This window comes from Pleurodeles waltl, chromosome 6 (genome assembly GCF_031143425.1).
Source record: "Pleurodeles waltl isolate 20211129_DDA chromosome 6, aPleWal1.hap1.20221129, whole genome shotgun sequence".
Classification (NCBI taxonomy): domain Eukaryota; kingdom Metazoa; phylum Chordata; class Amphibia; order Caudata; family Salamandridae; genus Pleurodeles; species Pleurodeles waltl.
Genome location: NC_090445.1, coordinates 1,078,485,810 through 1,078,513,668, shown reverse-complemented (window position 1 = coordinate 1,078,513,668; position 27,859 = coordinate 1,078,485,810).

Below are 27,859 nucleotides of genomic sequence, written 5' to 3'. Positions count from 1 at the left end.
GCTTCGTCGCTGTCTGAGGTTTCTCCTTGGTCTTCCCCAAGTGAATCGGTTGTTTCGTCCTCAGAGAATATTTCTCTCTCTTCTATTTCTGCCTGTTCGCTTCTAGTTCTGTTTTGCTCTGTCTCAGCGCTCGGCACTTTGTTATCAGGAACTGGCAGTTTCAGCGCTTCAACTTCCTCATCTGTGGGACACAACACTTTCTTTGTGTGACTGGCGTGAATCCAGTTGGGAACTCCCGCACACTTCACAGCGGTAGTAGTCGTCAGGATCACTTGGAAAGGGCCTTTCCAACGGGGTTCCAGACACGACTTCCTCACGTGCTTCTTTATCATGACCCAGTCACCTGCTTTCAGTGTGTGTCCTGGACCTTGGATCGGTGGCAAGGTGGTTGCTTCCACCTGGTGAGAGAAAGAGCGAACCACGTCAGCCAGACCTTTGCAGTAGTCTAACACCATATCATCTGTAATATTCAAAAGCGCGTTTGCGGGAACTGCAGGAAGTCTCATAGCCCTGCCCATGAGAATTTCGTGCGGGGACAATCCAGTCTTTCTGTCAGGGGTGTTTCTCATTGACATTAACACCCAAGGCAATGCGTCAGGCCATTTCAAATTTGTCGATGCACATATTTTCGCCATTCTTGACTTCAGTGTACCATTCATTTGCTCCACCAGTCCTGAGGCCTCTGGGCGATAGCTACAATGCAGTTTTTGCTCAATGTTCAGCGCTGCGCAAAGTAACTTTATCACCTCGTTATTGAAGTGACTTCCTCTATCTGATTCTAAAGAGATCGGGAATCCGAAACGTGGTATCAACTCCCTCAACAATAGTTTTGCAACTGTAAGGCTGTCATTTCTACATGTGGGGTATGCTTCAATCCAGTGACTAAAAATGCACACAATCACCAACACATACTTCAGACCTCCATGCACAGGCATCTCAATAAAGTCCATCTGCATTCTGCTGAACGGGCCACCCGCCCTACCAATGTGGCTCACGTTCACAACCGTTCCCTTTCCTGGGTTCATCTGCTGACAAATGACATATCGATGGCAAACTGCTTCTGCAACTTGACGGAATCTGGGGTTAAACCAATCAGTTTTGAACAATCTTATCATGGCATCTCTCCCTAGGTGAGCCTGCCCATGATAGAACCGCGCTAGCTGCGATAAGAGACAATTTGGTAAAACAAATTTTCCTTCATTTGAAACCCATAACTCATCTTCTCTCTTTGTACATTGTGACTTAATCCAGGAAGCTCTTTCATCCTCCCTGACGCTATTCTGTAATGCTTTTAGTTCATCCATTGTATCCACGACCTTCAAGGCAAATGCTTCAGCTGGTTCGAGCTCTGGCTCACTTATCAAATTCCATTCATCCCTGAGCAATATACAGTTCAAGGCACAAAATCTTGCGACTTGATCCGCATATGCATTTCCCAGGGAAACGTAGTCCTGTCCTTTTGTATGAGCACTACACTTTACCTCTGCAATTTCGGCTGGCATCTGAATGGCATGTAACAATTCCCTTATTCTCTCCCCGTTTTTCACTGGGGACCCTGAAGAAGTCAGGAAACCTCTCTGTGACCATAGTTGCCCAAAGTCGTGCACAATTCCAAACCCGTACTGACTATCAGTGTAAATGGTAACCTTCATCAATGTAGACAGTTGGCATGCTCTTGTAAGGGCTACAAGCTCTGCTACTTGTGCGGAATAGACTCCTTGAATCCAGGACGCTTCCAAGACACCTGTTACAGTACATACAGCATATCCTGCTTTCAATATTCCCAATGCATCTCTTAAACATGACCCATCAACAAAAACAATTTGGTCATTTTCATCAAGCTTAGTATCCTTAATATCAGGTCGGGGTTTTGTGCAAAATTCAGTCACCTGAAGGCAGTCGTGCTCGACGTCTTCAGCGTTCTCAATTTCAGCATTTTCACCGGGAAGCAAGGTTGCTGGATTCAACGTAGTGCTCCTTTTCAGCTGCACATTCGGTGAGCCCAGAATTATTGTTTCATACCTTGTGAGTCTTGCTCCAGTCATGTGTTGCGTTCGGGAGCGGGTCAAAAGTATCTCAACTGAGTGAGGGACCATGACTGTTACTGGATGTCCCATCACTATTCCTTCACTCTGAGTGAGGCTGATACCAACTGCTGCTACGGCGCGCAGACACCCTGGCAGTGCTGCTGCGACCGGATCCAAAGTAGCTGAAAAATACGCTACTGGTCTGTTTATGCCACCATGGGCTTGGGTCAAGACAGACAAAGAACATGCATCACGTTCATGACAAAACAATGTGAAAGGCTTTGTGTAATCAGGCATACCTAAAGCTGGAGCCCTGCACATGCATTCTTTCAATTCAATAAAAGCATCCATCTCGTCTCCTTTCAGCTCAATTTCATCCAAGGCATCCTTCTGGGTCAGTTTCAGTAAAGGCTTTGCTAGAGTTGAGAAGTTGGGGATCCATTGGCGACAGTAGCTCCCCATCCCCAAAAACTTCCTCACCTCCCTCCTCGTCTTTGGTGGACTCATTTGAAGTACACTTGTTATTCTTTCCTTCATTATTCTCCGTGACCCTTTCTCTATTTGATGACCCAAGTATTTCACTTTCTTCTGACAGAACTGCAACTTTGAAGGAGACACCTTGTGTCCATTCCTTCCCAAATGGTTCAGTAAAGCAATGGTGTCGGCTGTGCAGCCACTTTCTGTCTTAGATGCAATCAGTAAGTCATCAATGTACTGTACTAGGGTTGACTCGAATGGCAATTCTAACGCTTCCAAGTCTTTCTTTAGAATCTGATTTATAATTGACGGTGACTCAGAAAACCCTTGAGGAATTCGACACCAACTGTAAACTCTGTCTAAGAATTTGAAACAAAAGAGAAATTGGCTGTCCTCATGAAGAGGCACCGAAAAGAATGCTTGTGACAAGTCGATGACTGAGAACCACTCGGCATCGCAAGGGATTTGAAACATTATCACAGCTGGATTCGGTACTACAGGGCAGCATTTGACTACGATGTCATTTATTTTCCTCAAGTCCTGCACTATTCTGACCTTTCCACTCGGCTTTATTAGTCCCATGATTGGTGAATTACATGGACTGCTTAACACTTCTTTCAGTACCCCCTGTTTTACGAACTCGTCAATGAGTTGGGCGACTTTCATGAGGGTGTCTTGTGCCATGTGGTATTGTGGGGTCTGGGGAAAGGTCACATTGGGTTTTACGGTCACTTTCACTGGTTCCACTCCTTTCACCAATCCCACCTCTTTTCCTGTCATATCCCACACTTCTTTTCCGACTGTTTCCCGTAATTCAGCTGGAATATCCTCTTCGGTTATCATCGGGAAAAGGTTAATCAGAGGATATTTTTCATCGACAGTTTCCATCTCATCCCCTTGTACACTTTCCTCTTCTTCCCCATCACTGCTTGTCTGGATTCTAATTCCATTGTCCGAACACATAATCGAACATCCCAATTTGCACAATAGGTCTCTCCCTAACAGTGCTATCGGGCTTGAGTCACATACCACAAAACTATGTGTCCCTTGATAGTTACCAATTCTGACTGGTACTGGATCTGAGATTGGGTTCGTCAGGTACCTGTTTGCTACTCCCACTACTTGAACCGTTCTCCCCGACAGTGGCAAATTTGGTACTTCAATGCTCCTAACAGTTGAACGTGTGGCTCCTGTGTCAACCAAGAATGAAACAGGATGACCCATAACTCTTCCCTCCACATATGGACCCTTTTGATCAACTTCCAAGGATGCTGCAAGCACACAATTTCCCTCCTCATCTGAACTTTCACTCTCCCATACATTGTTTATTCCATTCTCACTGTGTAATGGGAACTGTTGTACTGTGCCATTTGTATTCATCACCTGACTCGAGACCTGTGGAGGAACCATCGCTTGCTGCTGACTCATTGGTGCCAAAGGTATTTGCATTTGCTGATTAGGTACCATAGGAAACTGCTGTTGCATTGGCTGCATTTGCGTCATCTGCACACGAGTCATCTGCATCTGCTGCGGCTGCATGGGCTGTAATCCCTGCAGCTGATTTATGGTCTGAAAATTTGGGTTTGGACCTCTCATTTTCGGTCCCCTCATTGTCTGGAATGCATTGACATCATTGCTTTGCTGACCAACACTTGCACCTTCCTGCACCACCATCGGGCACTCGCGTTTCCAATGTCCGACAATTCCGCACACGTGACACGGCATCACCCTTTTCATTGCCTGCACACCATTCGGAATCACAACAGTGTTCAAATCCGGACCATTACTCCCAGAACCTCCTCTGCCTCTGCCTCTGCCTCTCGCCTGTGGCTGAAACACCATGTTTCCCTGCGGCTGCGGCTGCGGCTGCGGTATCTGCTGTTGGAAACCTTGCAACCCTTGCAAACCTGTCTGAGCTGCTTTAAGTTGCATCATCATCACTTTCTCTTTCAACCTTTTCTGTTTCACTTCAATTTCGTCGCTACAGTATTTCGCATAATTCAACACCTCATCAATCGGTTTCGACTGCCAACAAATCAAATGCGTCTTTATCATCTGACTTATCTCTGGTCTCAGCCCTTCCACAAATCTAAACACAAAATGAAGCATGTCCTTCGCCTCTATTGTTTCCGTGCCACTGTAGTTCTTGAACGCCTTCAACAACCTCTCATAGTAACCATGAATCGACTCTTTAGCCTCTTGGGCAGTTCGATCAATCTTCTGCCAATCCACATTTTTCACGGCAACCTTCGTCTTCAAATGCTCAATCACCTTATAGTACAAGCTCATTACCATAGGCGATGGTGCACCCGTATCCCTGTCTCTCTCTGGTTCACTTGTCGGCCAACCTACAGCCCTTTTGCAGTCTTCCCACAAATCTGCCGGAACCACAGTCTCAAAGAGGGTGTTCAGGTCTTCCCAAAGACATTTTGCAAGCTTCACAAACCTATCAGTCTGTTGATACCATTCAATCGGTTTCTCTCTCAGTTTGGGAAAATCATCCGTAAAAGACTGAATGTCGCTTCTGTGCCACGGTACATGTACTAATTTTCCCCCTGCTGTCTCCCTCATTGGTAACATGGTTATTGCATCACTACTCTGTGGTCTTTTCTCCTTATGGTCTGGGACACTATCTTTCCTCTTTTTTTTCTTTTTCTTTGCCCACCTGCTTTCCCATTTGTCTAAGCACCTCCACACTTGTGCACTCTGCAACAATTCTCTAAGGTGCGTTTTCATGCCTGCTGACCTCATGTGTTCAAAGTCTGTGGTCCCGAAATCCAATCTATAGCTCCTGCTCAAGTGTTTTGTCTTGTCTATCTCAACCCCGTTTTTGTCAGCTATTTCTTGCAACCTTCTATGTACCTTGTTCACTTCTCTCGTAATCCTGGGACATAGATACCTCAGCTCCTCTTCCGAGTAGGACTCTAACCTATTCAAACCCATAGTCCCTTCCACCAATTCTTCTGCTTCCATGTTCAACCTGACCCTATTCAGATAGTCCTCTCCCTTCCCACTGGCTGAGCTTTGTGTGGAATTCAGACTGTTGAACCACTGTGTCAGCTGTTGCGCATTCAACCCCATCAGTGTAGCATTCACATCGACTGCCATTGATGGTTGCGGCAACTTTTCAGTGTTCGATGATAGCGGTATCATCAGTGGGGGACTCGACCTCACCACTGTTGACTGAGCACATATGGGACTAAACTCCATCAAGGACTCAGATCCAGTTGGCAGAGCCGCTATCGGAGTTGTCTCTGGGGTGTTTTCTATGCACCTCCTTTCCGTCCCATTCTGCACCATTGATCCTTGACCGCTCATACCTGAGTTAGGCTGCATGTACAAAGGTACCGGTGGACCTACAGTAATGGGTAGGGATATCGCATCTGGGTTCTGTCCATTCCCCATGTTCTGAGGCATGTTCATTCCCACATTATGGGTCATCATTGCCGGCATGCCCGTCTGACTCCCCGTCATCTGAGCATGTGCGATTCCCCCCTGCATCTGCTTTTGAGGCATCAAAAGCTGGGTTGATTCAGCTTGTGCCAATGTTGGGTTGCGACCATTCTGTGCTCCCATTACGGTTGGATCTAGAATCATTCCCGTACTGTTGTCACTGCTGTAGTACCTTGGGACCTGCGGGTGATACTTTTCTGCTGGTTTCAATATAGGCACATCTGGATATATCCTCCTAACCTGCGGTATCTGCGGGGTGAACAGTAAACTCAGGTCCTTAGATCCCGATGGCGTTTCTGAATTCGGAATTTCATTATTCTGTACCGGTGCCGGAGGGGCAGAACTGGTACTTGGACCTTGTTCATTCTCTGCATAAGGTGGTGGACGGTCGTTCAGCAATTGCATGATGAACTCCTCATCATCTGACTCGTCTTCTCTATCTTTGGAACACCTCCTGTTTGTCTTACAGGTAGCTTTCTTGCCTGTCGCCTCTTCTTCCTTAGCAATTGCGGGAAACAATTTTATCCCCTGCAATATATCTGACCTCCACACCTTCTGTGCATTATCCCACCTAGCGTCCGCTAGTGTCTTTTCTACCTTTCTTATCCTGGTCTCGAACTTCTTTTGCTGTTGCTGTCTAGCCATTAGTTCCCAAATCGCTAGAGCCTCAAACTGTGCTGGCCTTGGAGGTACCTTCATGTCGTACATTGCGAATCTCAAATTCTCTAGGATCCTTATATTGAATGTCCCATGGATCGGGAACGCTACGCTCCCATGTTTCTCTGTCAGCTTGTGCCATTGCTTTAGCCAAAGGCACGGAGCTACCCCCTTTTCCTCCATTACAATGTAAGCTGGTGTACCTTCGGGTGGCGTCTCCTCTCCTACGCTCGCTTTAATGTAAGACTCCCCCTTCATCGCACTCTTTAATGCTTTAAAAAATTTCATTTTCTCGTCTTTTATTTCACAAAGTTTGTAATCAATAGGTGACTTTAATTCCCGGAATACTCTTCGCTTGCCTTTCCCCTTCCAATCGAGCCCCACGGACTGCGTCCAATCCGTGCGCGACCCTTTCTCTGCAACCAACCTATCCCAGCGCGGCTCCTAGTGACGTCACACTCACACACACTGCAGCTGACAAAGCCTCGCGGCTTATCCTCCTTCACTCAGCTCCTCTCGTAACAACTTCTAGCATGTATCGCGAGCAACCAAATAATAATAAAACAGATCTGTCGGTTTACTACAGGAAGGGTAACACAATCGCTTCAGGACCTTAGGGATTTTTCACTAGCCTCGGCAGTTATTCCATCTTTCTCGGTCCCCACTTTCGCAAGCAAATCTGACCCGCATACTCTGCTCTCAACTTGTCAATGATCTATTCTAGTGCACTTAGAATTTGTCAAAGCCCGAAGTCGAAGTTTTCTTTCACTCCCTTAACACACGTACCGACTCGTTGACCACGCCCGGTCAACCTATTAAACCGACCAGACCACAACATAAAACAAGTGTCTCATACACTTTTCAACATACTCCGGAGTCTCTTGACCTCGCAGGGCCCATCTCAACAACAACAACCACGTGGACCTTTTTCTGCACAAAGCGCCACATGCACATGAAGTTCGACGACTTCCCTACTCTCACACTCGGAGTCGCACCTCCGCTATTCTCTAAAATCCTCGCAACCTTTTCAAACAATCTGCGGCAATAAGCTGTGCAAGCGCAAAATCCTAACTTCACTCATACCATCACTAGTACCGCCAACGCCGATTCCACACCTCCATTCTCTCCATTCGCAAGCTCCGAGATCCCGGGAAAGTCGCGGGGGACTTAGCCCATCATCATTTTCTCAATCTGTTTTACCCAAGAAAAATCTAATTCAACTTCTCGAGTGGGGTCTCAAAGAGCGTGACCGTTAATTCAACACCATATACCTCTCGAGGGAGGTCCCAAAGGGCGAAACCGTTATCTCGAGTGGGGTCCCAAAGGGCGTAACCGTCCTCTGCTATCATCTACTGATAGAGCATTCCGACCTAATAAATTACCTGTATCTGGACGCTCTTAGGTCGATGAATCTTTTGACCAAGTGGGGCTCTCTTCACCCGAGAGAAATCAATTTAATCAAATCAATAATCAATAACGAACATAAGCAATGCCCTGATCAACATAACATTTCACAATTAATCCAGAAAACATTTCGGCGAACCATGACCTTTCGGTCATGAATAACCACACCAGTTTATTCAAAGTTAATGCATTTATTTCCCTATATTAACAAAGCTAGCACAATATAAATGTGTCTCAACACCAAATGATATATGTAAATGAACATTAATAGCTGTCCATAACGGCGAAAGAGATGCAATCTATGCAGCATTTGAATAACAATGCCTTCGATAATAGCAACACAAACCACTAAAACTATAATCTGTAATGGGCTAATTGCATACATTAGTCAGCATAACAAGGTCTCAAATTGCATCGTGCGAAAATGAATCCTCATCTAACCTCAAATTAGCATCTGCATGTGGGATTTCATGCAAAAACAATTTAGCAACATTAATTTGGAAAACTCCTAACTAAGGCTCTTATCAAAAATCAGCAGTTGGTTACCCAAAAAGAAAACACAATGCAATTGTACATATTTCCTTTCATATTTACCAAATTCAATCAGCATTCAAGGAAGTCTTCGTCTCACAGGTACCGGTTTCCGATCAGCATTGGGACGGGGCAAAGGGGCAGGGTGGACGGGGCAATTGCCTCACAGCGGCAAGATAAAAGGACAACTACTACTTCATGCAAAGGGGCAAATCGAAGTTAAAGTCTCTAGGGCGAGAACTAATTAAAGTCTCTTTCTCTCGATTAGAGAAAGCATCAAAGTTTCTTTCAAAATGGCGTCGCAGCAAGATGGGCCATAATGGCTGCAATGTCCTGCAAATGGCTAATGTCTAATGTCCAAGGGCTAATGGCTGCATTCTTCTTGTGCACCAGGTTTAAATAAACAACAGTTCAAATCCAGTAGGGTCTTCCATTGGAGGGTTCATAGGTTGGCTTCAAATTGTCCAATCAAAAACAACAGTTCACAAGCTTCTACCTAGGCATACATTATCCTTGGAGTCGGGAACGTAAGTTGCAACATATTTTACCAATTAACTCACTTTCAGAGCTTCCATTGTCCGCACCTGCAGATTGACCTTGGAGCAAAGAAGAAGATGCCAGGCTGGCACGAAACCTTAAAGATAAGCATGTGAACCGATCTCACTGGAAAAGTACAGCTTCAAGCGAGAATACACGTTTTATTAGCACATTGGAAAAACACGAGCATCTAAACTCGTGAGACAAGGCAACTAGGCCAAAGCCTCCACTAAAGTTATGCTAAGCTAAAACATTTCAAACAAGCAAATCGTAGCACACGTTTACGGTTATGTCAGATTAGTACAATTCTAATACATCACGTTATATAAAGCACGCTTATAAATGTTGGCGAACTACTCTGAGGGCACATTTGTCCCCGTACAATCTTTATTAGTTCGGTTAAAGTCACACTTGATTACTGCAGCACTACGTTTATGCGCTAATAAATGTAAAACCTTCATTTCTGCGTCATCACACTGTAACAGAAAGCACCACGTCTCATAATTTATGTCTGCGTTATTTTAAATCATGTCTGTGCTCCTAAAATATCGCTCGAGCAAATGCATACAAAAAAATATACAACTGTTTATTTTTTTGAATTCTACAACTCAGAAATGCTTATTATGTCCTGAAAGCTTAAAATGTCATCCTTACCAGTATACCAACTTCCCTCTCTCAATATCTGAATGTTGAGACACTGTTGTAGACAGGAAAGGGACAGTGATATTGTATAGTTGTGCGCCCATGGAAATCGATTCAGAAAAAAGCCAGGTGCAGTGAAAGTAACACCACACACCCTTTAACAACTGTTGACCTCATAGGGGTTGATCCCTTCTTTGGGTGGGCCCAGAACGGCCCAATAATCTCCTATTTACTCCACCATGTCATGTTTACTGATAAGACCTTGAAACTATAGAGATTTATCAAGGGTGCCTCTATCCCCGTTTACTTTCTGTTCCCACTGCTGCCTTTATTGCTTCGGTGACCACAGCTTACAAGGGCTAGGCCAGAGATGTCTTCAGTGACATCCATGTGACCATAAACTGTGGAATTAGTCGTCGTTTTAAAAGCTTTACCAGAAGCAGAAGTTTTGATTCAATGATAAAGTCAACTGGAGTGTTTTCGTTTCATTAAATTGTGTTACCATTCTGACACTTTTAACCTTGATGTTATAAGAACAATTCTTGCCAATGAATATTCACATTATTTATATGCAGACATAGTGAAAGCGAGAGTTAGAGACTGCAAGAGGAGAACATTTCTTACAAGAGTAATGTATTAAAGCTTTCAGTTTCACTTCCCAAAATAATAATGATAAAGATTTAACAATCGTTCATCTGCCCTAGTGGTTCCCTAGGGATTTCCTGTTGTGTCTCTCTATCACCCCTTTCATTTTGACCCATCAAGGCTCTACTCAGAAGCGTGATTTATTCTTGGTCTCATTCGGAAATAAGGGATGTCTTGGGATTTCATTTGGATATATCTACCACTATTGATATCATTCTCACTCACTAGTTGCCTTAGGGTTTATTCTTGGGGTCTCCCACCACTGACGTCTCTCTAGGACTCTTTAGGAGCCCATGTTAAGGTTAATGTCCTCCGCATTCTCATGCCAACCCAATAGCTACCACTGGACGGCATACTGGAATTTATGGCCAAACGGCTACCCCAGAAATTCATAATGGAACTTCCACCACACCACATTTGTTTCTCTCTGATAAGTTAATGTCTTAAGATCCATGTCTACAAAACGTTTTGAGGCACACAATTCGGTGCTGATATCTCAGTGGTTGGAAAGGTATACAGCAGTCCTCAATCTGTGATTTCGCCTTAGTGCACGCGTTCTATAAGGTAGGTTTCATGCCTATTGCGGGGAGTGAACACCCTCTCCTTAAATCCCCTGGCTGAGCACCATCTAAGGCCTGCTCCATTCCCACTGCTTGGCCTTGAAGGACGATACGCAGCATTTGATCACCACTTCCCATTCCAGTAGCCCTGTGCGCAAGGTGTGCCGCTTAGCGGGAGAGTGACATGGAGGAGCAAATGACTTTTCTTATTTCCATAAAATATTCCGGCTCAGCTTTTTATTCTCTGCACCCCAACTAATTATTATTGATAACGGATATGGAGATACTTCAACAAAAAAAAGAGGAAGGCGGCTGTGGAAGGGACAAGAAAGCAAATGTGAACCCCCACCTCACCACCGCCACAGAAAATAAGCAGTTCCCATTGCTGAGCTGTGTACAAAGCTTTTCTGAATGTACGAGGATCTGTAACATGCGTGAAGCTGCACATAAGCATTCAGACATGGAGACAATTTTAGCAGATAATAGACTATCACGCAGGATACAATTTAAATTAAAAAATGCAATTTTCACCTTGAAATGAACAAATGATTACAATTTCTATACAAATTAAGGTCTTCAGACTGTCTTTCAGCAGTGCCAGCGGTCCATGAAATATGACATAATTACCATGAAATACATTTTCAAATATTTTGATTTTTGTCCGCTGGTTTTGGAAAAAAAATAAAGTAAAAAACCATTGACAGTAAAAGCTTCAATGTGAGAGCGAGGGCACGATATCCAACCTTCTGTGGGAAAACACATTAAAAAAAGAAAGGGAGCGATATGCAGAGATTAAGCTTGCTCTCCTCACCCCTCCTTCCTCGAACTAGCAAGATAAAATTAACACGATTTTTTTTAAAGTACACTCAAAACAGAAAAAAGCACAGCCGGGTCCTCAGATAGGACATTGAACTTGTTTGTGGATTCCTCGCTCTTATCTGCAATTATCACATCTGCTAGTTAGTTATCTTCCGCACTTACAGACCCATCTCTTCTCTTATAGTGGTGTTTTTACACTTATAATTTTTAATTAATTTCTATTATTGTGCCTTTTTGTGGTTGGAAGCACAAGGCGAATAAGAAATTACTTCTCTAGGCTTGTATAGACTACAAGATTTTTCAAATAAAGTCTTCGAGGTGGGCCGTCATCGCAGCATGGCTCCAGCCCTGACTCTTCCTTCCAAAGCTCCCTCCCCCGGCACGGAAGCTTCTTTGAGGACTCAGCCGGGAGGACTTTGGAAGGGGGGGCCTCTTCCACAGCAGGGGTCATGGTCCGCTTCAGTGGTTGTTCATCCCCAACCAGCAAAGATCGAACGTGTGATGGGCTAGGGAAATTGCAGAGAGGGCTAGCAGGTTGAGCGGAACACTCTCAGAAGCCTGTGTGTTTAATACATATTATTAATATTTTTACAAACCTAAAGCTGCAAGCAGTAACCCTAAAAAGCTTTAGAAGCATCACAAAGAACAAAAATTAAAACAATTCAAAACCTAAGAACGTGGCACAATAGACAGTGTAAATCCTCAGTGAGAGGTCGAAATAAAGCAGATGTAATCAAACAGAATGAGATAAGAGTTTGCGAATTCAATACCGTTTAAAAGTAAATAGTGCAGCTTTTTTATTTCAACGGGGTGTTCAGAATATCTCGTTTAAACCTTGCTAGAACAGTGCAGAGTTGTTTGTCCTACTTTCTTATAATCTGTAAACCCTCAGGCTTCATATCAGTCGAACATATCGGTGCCGAAGACTTGATGCTCATATTGTCTGTCTGTAATCCGATGAACCAATGTGCAAAACATACTGCCCGCATACACAGTGCATTATGTTTATCTTGTCGTCTGTGGCCACTGCCTCAGTGTTGAACAACTGGAATCTGCAAACCGATATGCTGTTGTTCTCCCCAGTACCAGGGTAAATAAGCTTCATAGTTATTATTGCAGATGGACACTTCTGATCCATGGATGGAGTGTTGAAGACTTGCTGACCTCAATGCTACCATCCTCCATCGCAGTGTTCAATAACAAATGTTGTATGTAAAGTCTATCCAAGGAAGGCCCCTACGGTGCTCAGTGATGGTTACAATATTGCACTCATGTCTGATTAGTCTGTGATTTTAAATGCACTTTCGCCTGACAATAAACACTGGCAATCCAATGACTTTATAGTATGTAAGTATTTCCGTGTTCTAGGGTCTGACGTTCAGCTCACGTAAATACCCTTGGAAATTAGACTCAGTGCCTCACGATTTGGTTGACATTTGCCATCAAGTGTTAACTGCACTCTATTTGTATTCAATATATAGTCACAACTACATACGACCTGTTGCCATTCTTCCTATGGGCCTGTTTCTTTTGGGCGAACATTCAAAACGTGGCCCCTCCCTTTTCTGGGAAGCAACGTGCAGTACAAGCACATTTGAAAATAAATGTCTGTTCTAGACATGGGAGATGGTGGCAAGAGTCACATTTCCCATGTAGGTTTCTCCAACCAGGCCTGGACATTGGAACTTAACAAAAGCTATTGGTTATTGAAAAAAGGGCTGCTACTGATAGAACCCCACCCCCCCTTTATTGTCAACCATTGCTGCTTGACGACCGCTTTTGTGTCAGTTTGTGCTGCCAGATGATGTGCTGCAGTTGAGCAGCTGCTTAACTTGTCTTTTCAACCCCCATTGTCCGGCCTACCCAGCAGGGTCCTTTTCCGTTGGCCAACTTTTCGGGGGTCGTCTTGCGTAACTTACGTATATTCCCAAGCAAACGCAGTTGATGTGTAGTTCGATAACAGCATTGTGATTATCAAAGCATAGTGTGTCATGTCAGAACAAATAAAAATATTTTTGTTTAAGTGCCTACACATGTGAAAAAAAGAGTACAATGCTCCGATGACGGAAAATCGAATTGATTCATTCATGGTGACTTTTCTTTAAGACAAGTGCCTAACTAAGACAGATTTTTGGGCCAACAGGGGATGAGAATTAACAGTGGCAAAAGTAAATCTGGACTCATCTAGGGTGGGAATGGTCCTTGCAGTTGTTTGTAACTTCAGAAATATTTAGGTTTTGGATATTTATGTAATTTGCAAGTTATCTCAAACACTCACTTATAACCCTTTTGACTCGATTGAAACATTAGCTGTTAACCACTTATATATCTGAATAATGTAATTTAAACAACTCTCACTTTTTCACTTTCTAACCTTACATACAGTATGAAATGGAAATGTATTTAACTCTGTGAGCAGCAGCAAAAAAACAGAAGGAAGATGGCTGGAAGTTTGGGCATTTTGCTGAGTTTCGAATTTTGCTGAAGTTCTGTATTCTTTAAAGGAGCTGCTGTGAGTGGTGGCATTAAAGGAGAGTGCAATAATGTTAGCCTCTGGTCTTGCTATAAAGTTATCCACGAAAGATAGCTCCTGCTTTTGAGTGAAACCAATCTTTCATAGACACTGTATTTAGGAGTGCTGGAACTGCTGCAGCACCCCCAGAATAACCATGCTGGAGTTCACAAGGTAAATGAGCAATCAAGATGCCTTTATTTGTTTATCTTTTCACATTTACTGTGGGTCAAAGAGAGAGAGGTCAGATGTCAAACTGTGTCTTCTGACAAATTGCTGCTTATTCTATTAACATGGAATATGATGTTTACTTTTCTTTCTCTGACTACAAAGTGAGGGGATTTTGTAAAGTGAACAATCTGACAATCTTGCTGGTGTACAGAAATTGAGAAAGGAAAGGATGTAGGATATCTGTTGCTTCCTAACACATAACAAAATGTAAATACCAGTAGGTGAACCCTACAAATATTTTAAATGTAACTGTTTTGGAAGGCAAAAATGAAGCAGACTTTTTTGTTATTCTGAAGAGTGATGGAAACAAAGGATTTAGTGCAAACTAAACATATCAAGTCTTTTGAGAATGTGCAAATTATAAAACTTGCTGATACCCCACACATTATTCATTGTGTGTGTCCTATCTAGTTTTAGGAGTAAAACTGCATGTCTGCAAATTTAGCAGCCATTCCAATGGAAAATTTGCTGTCTGTAAATGAGAGTCCACTACCACACCATGTGTTAGTAATACATTGGCAATAGTGTGCTCCAAAATTCACCACTGGTTACAGATCACACCCTTACCACCTTGCTGCTTAATGGGTGACACTCATTTGCTACTCTTGTTCTTTGCATTACGCTTTCATTTTTCACAAGCCCTATGTTTTCGCTAATGTAACAATGATGGCAGCACCCCCACTCTGAAAATTGTTTCAACACCACTGTTTTCATCCTATTTTTTCCAGACGTTCGTAATTGCAGGAAGAAGAAGATGAAGGAACAGCATAGATTTGTTTGTCAGAGTGAAGGACACATGCACAAATATCATAGTTACTGAATGAAACACTATAAAACCTGGCTACTATGGAAATTATATTTGCAATAATATGATCATCAGCAACACATTCATAGTTTCGCAGATCGATGTAAATATCTGAATACATTTGTGATTCTGTTTTTGTGATGCACTGACTTACTTGCAGAGGGGACTGACCCATGAAGATGAAACAAATTCAGTTCAAATATACATCTCTGAACTTTGGAGTATAATTGGCAATGGGAATGAATTGACCACCTAAGTACAGTAGTTTATAGAACTATCATGTCAATTTGTACAGGTTTGAAGATATTGGATTGGTTGAAACAAATGAGAGAGAAGAGAACGAGGCAGCAGTCTTCTAGGCTTGTAAATTTGGGATTTTGTACCTTAGATTTGTGATAGTCTCTACCATTTCAAATGTTTTTGAACTACCTGAATGTGAAAATAAACGAATCCCCATACACTCTTGCTCTGTCACAGTTTGTACTGACCCGGAAGCTGCTGGACTCAGTCACCATGTCCTGAAGAAGTCTGAAAATCAAGATATAAGAGGACAGGGTAGTGGTACCCTTACCCCCTTACAGTTAGGGGGTGGGAGGTCCTAGAGGAATCCTTCACAAAACCCAGAAAATATAAACAAACAACTTTTGCCTCCTACGTTTATTGGCACATTCACAGTATGCAGCGCAGACCTTCAAGTGGCCTGTGGGACTGCCTCAGGGTCACATGACTTTTCACTCTGGGTCTCTCAGCAGGCCCGAGGGACTACTGAAAACCATAAAAAAATAACAACAACAAAAAACAAAAACAGGAGACTAACCCCCTGCAGACAGCCAAGTTCCGTCAAGTGGGTGTGCCTTCTCTATGCACAGCCTCCGCCCTATGTTGAACCCTTTGTGGACAGCTAAACACTATACATTGGAAACCAAGTGCACACAGGTTAGGTAAGCCCTTGCTTTCACACAGTCTTCTCCCTATGCACAAGACTTCATGGAGAGCCCACAGTCTTCTCCCTGTGCACAAGATTTCATGGAGAGCCATCTCCCTCCAGACACCCAAGCCTCCTTATGTGGTGAAAAGGAGACACACACCTCTAAAAAGGTAAGCATGAAATTTAGTGGTCCTGTCTCCTCAACCGCCAAGCAGCATCTGTCGCTCCTAGAATTTTCTCCACATTACGTTCCATGCAGGGAACTTCCCCAGTGTTCCACACAGGGAACCTCACCTCACCACATGCCACTCTACACCGATCACAACTCCCTCCCTTCACAACAACTAATAGGAAGATCCACTTGAGTTGCTAAGTTGCCTACTGCAAGCCTACTGATAACAATAACTAGAAAAACAGGCAATAACGTAAATCTCTATACAGTGCAAAACATTGACTTCACCTTAATAAAAGGAGGGTGCATTCAAGAACTACATCACATAGGAATGAGTGTGGAAGGAAAACATTAAGACTGCAATTAATATACGTATCATACAATGTTAGGAAAACAAAACATTGAAAGAAAATATTGCTAATAAAAGCTATAGTTTATAAACTTAGCAGAGTTTTTGTTGTCCTGTATGAAAACCTCCTATGGCTAATTTCTTTTCCTGGTTCAGTGTTGGCATACACACCCATCGTCATACGTACACATTCAAACTTAGATTCAGGTACGATTGACGCAAAGCATTTGTTCCACACCTTTTACCATTCTTCAGTACGACTGCATGATACTTTACTCCCTTCACTTGAAGAGGTGTAGAAAAACACGAACAACCTTTATGGATATGATCTGATGTCTTGACTCTTACCCACTCCTCAAATTGAACCATTGGTGTTTTGTGGTGTTCCCCAACAGTACCATACTTTTTTTGAATAGCAGACCTCACTTCTGTCACCTTTGCCAGTTTCACATGCCAACAGACTGCCAGCACATCCATTCCTTGTTCAATTTGGACCCATCCTGTAGTGAAAGGAGACACACCAGCGCTAATTTGAGGGATTGTCCTCATGGCCCACAGCATATTGTCAACCACTGATGTCCACTTTAGACCATTTATCAAAGCTAAATGCAATTGATCCTTAATGACTCTTTCCACCAAACCATTGCTGCAGGATGGTATAACGAAGGCTTAGTATGCCTTATGCCAGTAAGTTCTAAAAATATGACCATTTCCTCTAACACTAATTGGGTGCTGTTATCTGTCACTATCTCTTCTGGGAGGCCTTCTCTTTCAAAAACATCCTTGAAGAAATGTATAATGACACTATAATTTACAGACTCCACACATTTCACCCTTGGACATTTAGAGAGTCAATGAGAAAAAGAGAAAAAGGTGGTGTGCCCCCAAACCCCCAAAATGTCTCATCACATCAAATGCAACCTTGTGCCAGTGCACATTATTGACTACAACTGTAGTAACTGGGGAAGGACACGCCACCTATATCTTATAGCTGAAGACACATGTGCAGCAATCAAAAGCATAACATTCTACAAGTACACCTACTCCTGGCTACCAAAAATCTTGTCTTATTCCATGCTTCATGGCACGTACACTAATATGTCCCTATTAAGCTAAATTCAAGATGTTTCATTTAATGCTTACAGGAATCACCAATTGCCCCCACCCATGGAGACAACCTTTTACAACTGACAACTCATCAGATACTTTCTTATAAGGAATTGTTTCTGGAGTGTTTTTATTATCAGGCCAACCATGGGCAATGAACTTAGCTACTTCCTGAGTATCTTTATCCTCAGATGCTGCCCTCAACCATTCTTGTTTCAACAAAGCCCCATTCACAGCACCACCAACTGAACTCAATGCACACACCATTTCTAACTCACCCTTTAATTCATTTTCAGCACATTTTCTCACAGGTAATCTGGATAAGTAATCAGCCACAAAATTATTAGCGCCCACTACATACTCTAATCTGTTATGAAATTCCTGCATCCTGTATTGCTGCTTGGCAACTTGGGGGTGAAGCTCTTCCTCCGCCTCTTGTACTGAACAAATCCACCAATGGTTTGTGGTCTGTCTGTTTTCAAAATGAACTCATTGCCCCACACATACTTCTTGAAATATTGCACACCCCACCTCAAACCCTACGGACATATCCAGAAAAGTGAAAAATATAGCCCCACTCAATGTTGCTAGCATCTCACTAATGTTGGATCAGGGTTGAAAATCAATCCATATATTTGCATTCCAAACTTCAGATCAACACAGATGCTCAAGGTTTGTCAGCTTATCTTGCCAAAGCTACAGGAGCGAGCCACTTCAACCCTTCAATAGGTTCAATAACGGCCACATCACACAACAGTTCAAGTTTTTTTATTCATCCCCTAAACTGAATGGTATTTACATACCTTGTGAGCTACTGCTCGTGCATTGTCCTTAAAGACAGTTTAGTGTTTAAAACCTTTCAACTTCCAAAACCCCTCCTTGAATACTGCAGGAAACTCATTTATCCACTCTTCAGCACTCATTATTTTTGTTTAAATCTGTTTTTCATGTTATGAATCTTGGTTAAATATCCAAGATACATGTCAGTACTGTAAAGCAATTCAGAAGGTTAGTGATTCATGACAATTTATGTGAGACCAATAAGAAAAAAAAGTCTACATTAATTATTCGAAACAGCAGTTCAGTCTCCAATAGTTTGTGTAGCTAGTCATGCAATAGATTACACAGGCATTCTAAGCGGCAATGAATGCTTAACCAATTGTTAATCATGTAGGGCACATATGGCTGTTATGTTCAATGACAGAAATAATAAATTTGTTACATCAAAGAAAAAACAACATATTTAATATAACAAACTACTGGGATATCTTAACTTCAAGCCCTTCATTCCCTGTATTTATCACTAAGCATACTGTAATGAGATGCATAAACAGGCCAAAATAGACATCCCTAGGCATGTTATCATGAAGCTTGAGTACTAGGTGTGTTCATGCGTGGTCCTGAGTCAAGGGTTAATGGGGTGTGACTATTTGGGGGATACTGGTGGCTCCCTTTCCACCGAGGCAGTGCTAATAGAGGGTGATGTGCACATTGAGGCATGGGTGCCAAGTACAGAATTATGCAGGGAAGATACTATAGCATCCCAGGTGTTAGCTATGTGATACTTTGGTAGTCCTAGGTTGTCTAGCTTTCGGCCTGTGCCCATATTGTCAGTGATTGCATGTGGATCAGGCGACTTCCACCTGTGGATGATGAGCCTTTTGGCTAGTAGGAACACGGTCGGCTTTAGCGCTGGCGGCACCCAGTGAGACAATGATTGTAGGTGCCCCCAATGACCACTCTCCACAGATTCTCTCACTACCACCCTTTAACAGTGCCCTCAAGTCTCCATAACCACTCTCTCTCAGATACATTTAATTACTCTTATAGCACCCTCATACCAGTGTAGGGTAGGGTGTCAGAGCACAGAGACAATCAATCCTCTGTCAGTGTATAGGAAATGCTACAAAAGACAGAGGACTACAATGTGTAGGAGTCACTGGTCATTCATTCTAGTAGGCAGTATATTAGTCAGAGCAAGAATGCTTGTTCTGGAGAAGCACAAACTAAGAATTCTAAATGTAACACCATGGTAGGGGGGCTTTCATTAATAATAAAAATTGATTTCTATCCAAATGAATTCTTTATGCAACATTAGGATAATAAAAGACTAGGGAAAAAAATAATAACGCTCTAATCTATACCTTGCAGTATGCATGCAGTTTTTTTTTTATGACAGTTAATACTTCACTTTTCCATTTGTTTTTAAAACTTTATTGCATTAGGGTATTGCATGCCTTGTTACAGTTTACAGCATTGGAAATTACATTAAGTTACATGTGATTTACATGGCGTATAGTTAGTTTTGATTTCATATATCAAGTTTAGAAACTTATATACCATGTTGGCAACTAAGAAACACAACTATCCCATTCCCCCCCCCCCATCGCTGCTGTCTGCTGAGTTGTCTATTTGTAATGGTAGGTGTATGGAAGATTCTAGTGAGCCATGTTGACGTGAACTAACCTTCTCGTTTATATGTGCTTGTTCTGATGGGGTATTGAGCATTTATAGAACAGTCGTAAGACCTCTAAACTGCAGGATGATATTGGGGACACTTGAGGCAACTCTGGAACAGCAATGGGTATAGGATTATGCCTAGTTTTCCCGCTAGGGAAGAGGAGCTATGTGATCAATGAGGCCCCATCTAACTCCCCGATCTACTCAAAACGCTTCCAGTAAGGCATCCCACTGCATTGAAATTGGTCTTTTGCAAAGTCCTCTACGCTCTTCGCGGCGTATAGCTGTGCTATAGGCCTGTCCCTCATAATATAACTTCCTCCTGCTATTGAGTCAGTGCTGGTGTTTGAGGAGATTTCCAGTGTTCGGTTAGGAGGCGCTTTGCCAGAAGGAACGCCAGATCCACAAAGGGCATAACAACTTTAGAGCTGGGAGGGCTAGGAAAGAGGCCTTGGATACAATGTTCTGCTATGGGCCAATGAATCTTGCCTGTTAGTTGGCGAAGCGCTTCTCCTATTTCCGACTAGTACATTGTGAGTCTTGGGCATGTCCATATCATATGCATGAAGTCTGTATGATGGCATCGGGGGCTATGTACTAAGGGACTGGGAAACATCAGATTAAGTCGGCGTGGTGTAAGTTATGCACAATGTAATATCAAGAAATGTATAAACTCAAATTGTGTGTTGCGGGATAGTGTTTTAGCATATCCCAGAAGGAAGTCCCATTCTTTACTTGTAATCTCTCTGTGTATGTCTGCTTCTCATTTCAACTTTAGCACATCGAGTGGAGTTTGAAGGTGCACCCTTAGCCCTCGATACAGCCACCGAACCAGGTGTCTGCCCTGTCCCATGGCGTGTAGAGCCTGCAATAGTTTTTGTGTCTTTGGTTCTGTCCCTACTGGTGTCAGTATTGTCGAACATATGCTGTGACACTGGCATGTGTAAGGAATAGCATGTCATGGATGGTTTGTATGAAATCTGTGTATGGCATTAGGTTGCCCTCTTGGAAAATACTTTACTGTTCCATATTAGGATTTTAACTTATAAACTGCAAGTAACTAAAGGATTTCTCTGATAAAAGCAGTAACACTCTGAACTTTTTACATTATATGCACTTGGTGAACTACATGATACACTTTCTTTGCAGCAGGCATATTAACCCTCTGCATTATCCTATAATGAGTCAAAACTTCAACTAGTCAGAACTCCGATCTCTCTCCAGAAAGAACATTAATCACAGTTACCTTGAAATTTGTATTGTTGCCTGAAAATAGCTGGAGGCAAGGGACGCCAGCAGCAGGTGCTCCTAAAATCATAATATACTTGCAAACACGGCACCCCGACCAGAAGTGAGCACCCGGCGTTGTGGCACCGGTCGCACCGCCCCAGAGCCTGCCCAGAAGGAGACCGAGATCTATGAATCTAGATGTAACTTTATATTTTTTACTCCTACGATATAGGCCCAGTATACATGATTCCCATGTAGTTAATATGTCCCTGTCAGTGCAGAGGGTTAGACGGTGTTGCACTCCTTGCTAATAATGATCTAAACAAGGGCACGACCACAGCATCTGAAGATGAGCCGCAGCGTTTGTACGGTGAAGGTATCTATTGATTTTGGCAGGGGTGAGGTAGGAGCTATGTACAATGCACACCTGTATTAAGTGGAACCAGACAATTTGGGGCACATACGTGGGGCTCACCAGTACTGTGAACCATTGTTTATCCTTGCAAGGGTCTTGTTCCCACTGTGCGCGGAGTTCGGTGAGCGGTGTTGCTTTGTGGATGCACGATGAGTTTGTTAGCCAATGAATGAGGTGTCTGCCACAGCCAAGCATGTGAAGATATTGAATATTGTTATGAGTCGGGGGTTCATGCACCAGATCGCCCCATTCCTCTCTCAGTCAGTGCTCCAAGAAGTGAAGTGTGCCGTAGAAACTGTCCAGGCGGGAGACCCCCTCTTCCTTCAGGGCTTTTGTATGTGAGTAGTGTCACTTCTTCATATAAATCTCCCACTGTACGTATGGCTGCTTCGTGCCAGCAAGCCAACTCAGACCTGAAAGTAACATGCAGCCTTCTCGGTGTTCCCTAAAGAGCTAGTTCCGGGGCGTATGTGGGCATTCCCTTTGTGAGTTAAAAACATTGCCAAAAGCATTAATATGCCACTTTCAAGAGTGTAGGACTGGGCTTTACTGTTTTACTGCAGGGGTGGAATAAGTGTAAAAGGTTTGTAAGATCCCAAGCAGGTGAAGTCATGGCAATGTCTGATATCTGCAAGCCAGTCAGTGCAACACTCACTGTAGATGGGATGCCAGCAGTGCTTAATTTGTGCTTGTTGTTTCCGGTGCTGAGCACCGGCACTTATTTTTGAGGGCCGGGGCTTATTCTTCGGCCTCATGCATTTGCTGCGAGCAAAAGACACATATGGGAAAGACGGAGGAAGGGAAAAATGAAAAAGCGTGACAAAGGGAGAAAGTAGAAAGCTTAAAGAGTGAGCCGAAGGGGCAAGGAGTGGCTTTAAATGGATTGAAGAGGCCCATGATGGCTTCAGGATTACGCAGCCTCAGTTTTTGGTGTTCTCACATTTAATTGCAGCAGCCGCGTGTTTAAGAGGAAGGCTTTGAGCACTGGCACCTTTTTATTTGCAAATTAAGCACTGGATGCCAGATAATAGTGCTCAAAGTTGGGCACCACTAGCCCACCGTGATCAGTTGGTTGGTAAAGTTTGGAAAGTGCCACTGGCACGCTCAAGGGCTCGAAAGCATGGAGGCAAGATATATACCAGTAAATTTGCAAAATAATATAGGAGTCGAGGCAGGATCACCATTATAGGCGGAGTTATGCCCTCTGCTATGTATGATACACCCTAACACCCAGATATTGGAACATAGTTGTTTGCCAGGCAACGGGAACTCCAACTACAATGAGATACGAATCAGGAGTAACTGGATTCAGTGAGTAAAGATAGGAAGTCCAGTTAATTCCCAGACCTGGAAGTTTGGTGGGTGTGGGCTATTGGTGCACAAGGCTGTAAGAGCTCTGTCCGGTTTGGTCAGTGACATGAGAAGAGCTTCGCACATGGAAGCAGGTAGACTTGCAGTCTGTAGGGCTTCTTCATGCATTACTTGTAAGCGTGGGGCTAGCAATGAGGCTTATGCTTTATAAAAGTATGCGGTGAGGCCATCAGGCCCCGGAGTCTTCCCAGTGGCTATGGCACGTATGGCCTCTTGGATTTCAAAGAGTGTCATTGGTATTACTAGTTCCATTCTCTGTTGCTGGGTGATGCAAGGCAAGTGCACTGATGTTAGGAGGAAGGGGATATGTTCTGGAGTAGTGACTGTTGCCGATTTATATAATGAGGTGTAATTTCGGGTAAGTTCTCTATGGATCTCATGTTGTGTGTAAAGCAGGTCACCCATAGCCGAACGCCGTGTTATGGTCGGTTGACTTGGCTGTTCCTGTCAAATCAGCCAGGCAAGGAGAGCACCAGCTTTATTAGCCTCAGCGTGGGCCTTGGCCGAATGGGGAGCATAGTTTAGGCAGCACATTCGCTCCAGCAGGGATAAGCAGTCACTCTTTGCTGCTACTGGTTGGGGCCTGTAATGCATGTCATGCACTGCTTTGGTTTCAAGTCACAATATAGACAATGGGCCTGATTACAACTTTGGAGGACGGTGTTAAACCGTCCCAAAAGTGGCGGATATACCACCTACCGTATTACGAGTCCATTATATCCTATGGAACTCGTAATACGGTAGGTGGTATATCCGTCACTTTTGGGACGGTTTAACACCGTCCTCCAAAGTTGTAATCAGGCCCAATGTCTTTATCCAGTTTACAATGCAGCATTACTTTAAATGCATCCCATTCTGTGGATCGTGCGCCGGCAGTGCCAGTGTCTAGTTCGAAATAATTGTCAATGGCTGCACCAAGAGAGGACCAAAAAGATGAGTCCTCTAACACCGCAGGCTGTAAGCACCAGGTGGGAATAGGAGGCAGTTCTGCATCCCATGTAAGTATCAAATACTGTGGATTGTGGTCAGAGTGAGTGTATCCCAGGTACTCAGTATCTTCAACAACTGGGATTAGGTCCACAGTGCCAACCAATCTGTGTATTCTAACATGGAGTAGATGGGGCGTCGAATAAAAGGAATACACCCGATTAGCAACATTGTGAGCGCGCCATATGTCTGGGAGTGGCCAGTTCTGTAGCCAAGCTCTCAGGGCCTGTGCATTTGTTGTGGCTACTGTGGGGGGCAGGGGCATGAACTATCTTTCAAAGTGTACATCCAGATCACTGTTAAAGTCCCCACCCCAAAAGCCAAGGAATTCCTTTCCAGCAGGACAGTACCATTGAAATCGTGCCTAGGAAGGAAGCCTGCACAGGGTTAGGGGCATATCTATTTCCCAGAAGCAAATGACAGCCATCTAACCTGCCCTGAACTAATACACAATGGCCCTCCCTGTCAGCTATCACATCGTCTGCCCCGAAGGGCACCCCCGCTCAGACCCAGAGGAGTGCCTCTCGAACGTAGGGGAAGAAATCACTTGCAAATTTCTGCCTTGCCAACGTCGCTTTAGCCTGGAAGCTTCCAGGTGTGTTAGATGCGTCTCATGAAGGGGCGAAATGTGTGGAGAGTAATGCCTTAGGTAGCAATACCTAGCATAGCGGCGTGCAGGAGAATTAATACCATGCACATTCCAAGTTACTACTTTACTGCGCGTCATTTTGCCTACAGCAGGGGTGACACGAAGGCAGTTCTCTGGGTGAGGATCTTGGGGGCGTGGGTTTTGCCTATCATAAGCAGAGGGGATATCCATGAATTGTGCAGAATGGAAAACTATGAACATACAAAACATGTCCAGTAACATCAATAAAAATGGAAGAATACTGCAAGAGCAGTTCATAAAACAAATGTCGGCCCAAACTTAGAGTAACAAGGTTCACACAGTAAGAACCGTGAGAGTGGCAGCGTAAGAGGGTGGGACTTGAATCGGCTATTACCAAAGTAATCCCAAAGAATCACAAATTATGAGTACCCACGTAGGGGTGTTTCCGCTTAGATGACAAATGGCAACACTACCGATACAGAATTGATATCAAATCCTTACATTGTTCTTGATGGTCTGCGGCTTCTAGCGTACTGTAATCTGCAAATAAATGTTTGTTAGTTAGAGAAGCCTTGGCAGCATAGTATTGCAGATGAGACATCAAGGCAGTGTAGTTCCAATGACCAGATTATGCAATAATGTCTCCTGTTTGCAGTGCCACATCTGGTGGTGCTGTGGAGTCCAGGCTGCAAGGCCAAGTAGATGTGGAGCTCTCGTCTCCTGGGGACCATGGAGTTTCGCCATCTGTATTGGAGAGTTGTCAATTTTCTGCAAGTGTAGCAGCATGTGGTATCGCCTGGCGTTGCTCCGCTATCATCTTCTCTAGGTTGGGTTTGACTTTAAGAGTCAGTGAGTGACGCAGATCATTCCTGCGTCTACAGTGGTGGCCTCCTGGTAAAGCACGGGCCACTGCTTTATTAAGCGGTAACTACTGGGTCCTCCACAGTCCAGTTGTACCCAATCATTCCCATGTTGACTCTGGGGTGTCAAAGAAATTTTGTGACATCATCCACTAGCACACGCAACCATGCCAAGAAGAGAAGCTAGTAGTGCAGTTCCAGTCCGCAGAGGTGATGTTTCACGGCAAGGAAGGAGTTTTGTTGGCGTTGTACAGCCATTGTGTAGTACGGGAAAAACATGATGTTTGGAGTGTTGTATACTTTTATCTCAGATGGTTTTTGGGTTTCACTGAGAATAGTGTCCTTGTCTCTATAATGGAGCAGGTGGAGTACTAGAGGTCTGGATTAGAGCCAGGTGGAGGATTACGTGCTGGCACGTGGTGTGCGCATTCAATTGAGAAGTATTGTGATAGGGCTGTTGGGAGATCTGCCTTCCATAACTTCAGCTCGTCTTTCCAAGGCTTGTACCCATTCTGGTAGGGTCTGTAAGGAAGATTCCATTCTCTGAGCTTTTGGCTGTAGTTCTGCAATAGACTGCTCTGTCGCAGTTACTTTAGCTGCAAGTTTACGATGATATATATAGTAAAGTTAGGTTACACTGTTGATCCTAGTTTCAAAGGAGGTTCTGGTGCACTGTGTCACCTCCAGCATTTCAAACTCCAGTCTAGTTTGGACTCAAGTGATAATGTTTGTTCCTGAGGGTTCTGGAAATGCTGTCCTCCAAATTGCACCGCAGGCGGTGTGGGTAGATGCGAGGTTGTGCCTTGCACAGTGTTGCATGGATGTCCAGTGCAGAGCTGGGGAGTCGCTCTTCAGCGTAGTTTGCACCACTAAGTGACAGCGGGCCTGCTTGCAGGTGTCTCTGCATCTCAGGACAATTCAGCATGAACAGCCCCATGTTTGAGGAGTAAGCAGCAAGTGACATCCGGGGGACAAAGGCGGTGTTGGCCTCCACTCCCAATTAGCTGCCACTGGCCACCACACACCCTTCAATGTCAGTAGGGTTAATGCACTGTTTCTGTCCTCAAAATTACACCTTGGGGAGGCAGCAGCATCCAGTGTGTCTGCTGTTTTGCTCCATATGTGAAAGGGATCCCCGCACTCACTCAGGCTGCCAGCAACCATCTGGTGTAGGCTTTGAAGTTTCTAGTCTGGTCTGATCCCGCGTTGAATGGCAGGGCACAGTACCACAGCATATTATTGTGCTCTTTGCCCAAATGAATGCTTTATCTCTCCCAATCCTGCCAAGCAGCGCCAGGTCGGGTAGAGTTCTGAGTTCAAGCACGAAGGGAACACTATGGCCTAGGGGACCCATCTGTCATTACAGGCAAGCCTGCAGTCTAAGCCGAGTCCAGGCACTCTCGTACAGGCACTGCTGCCATCTCTCATTGTTCAACCGCGCTGTATCTACACATCTATCCGATCCCTGGCACAGCCGAAATTCCACGGATCTTACCTCACCCCACCATGCACGATGACGTAGGCGCTCCTAGAGGCTGTCAGTGGTAGTCTCTCATGCCGTAGGCAGCTAGTTGCAAATCAGGACCGCATCTCCCAGATTCATCGGGACATAATAGTCGACACTCACTTATTAGTGTAAAAGGCCATTTATTAGGACAGGTTTGCAAACATAACATAACATTGATATACACTGTAATTTCTACTTATCAACCTTTCAACCTCCCCCTTTGAACTCTCCCCATTCTTCCTTTTTACTTCATTTCTCCAGTCTTGCCTCCGTTCCAGCATCCACATGCATTCCCCCACAAATCCCTCTTTTCCTTCCATCCCCTGCCTGTCTCGGGCATCTCCCACTCTGTCATCCTTCACCTGTTTCTTCTTCTCCCCCTGGAAGGGTGGCCAAGCCCGCATCTGGCTCTCCACCCTCCCCCATCTACTGCTACCACTTTGCAAACCTGCCCCAACCCTGGCATCCCCCCCCCCTTTGCTCTTGCCCCATTACCCTAGAACCAATTCACTTTACCTTATTCCCTATGTAGGGCGGGTGGGTGGCCAACTTCGTAGCAGCGC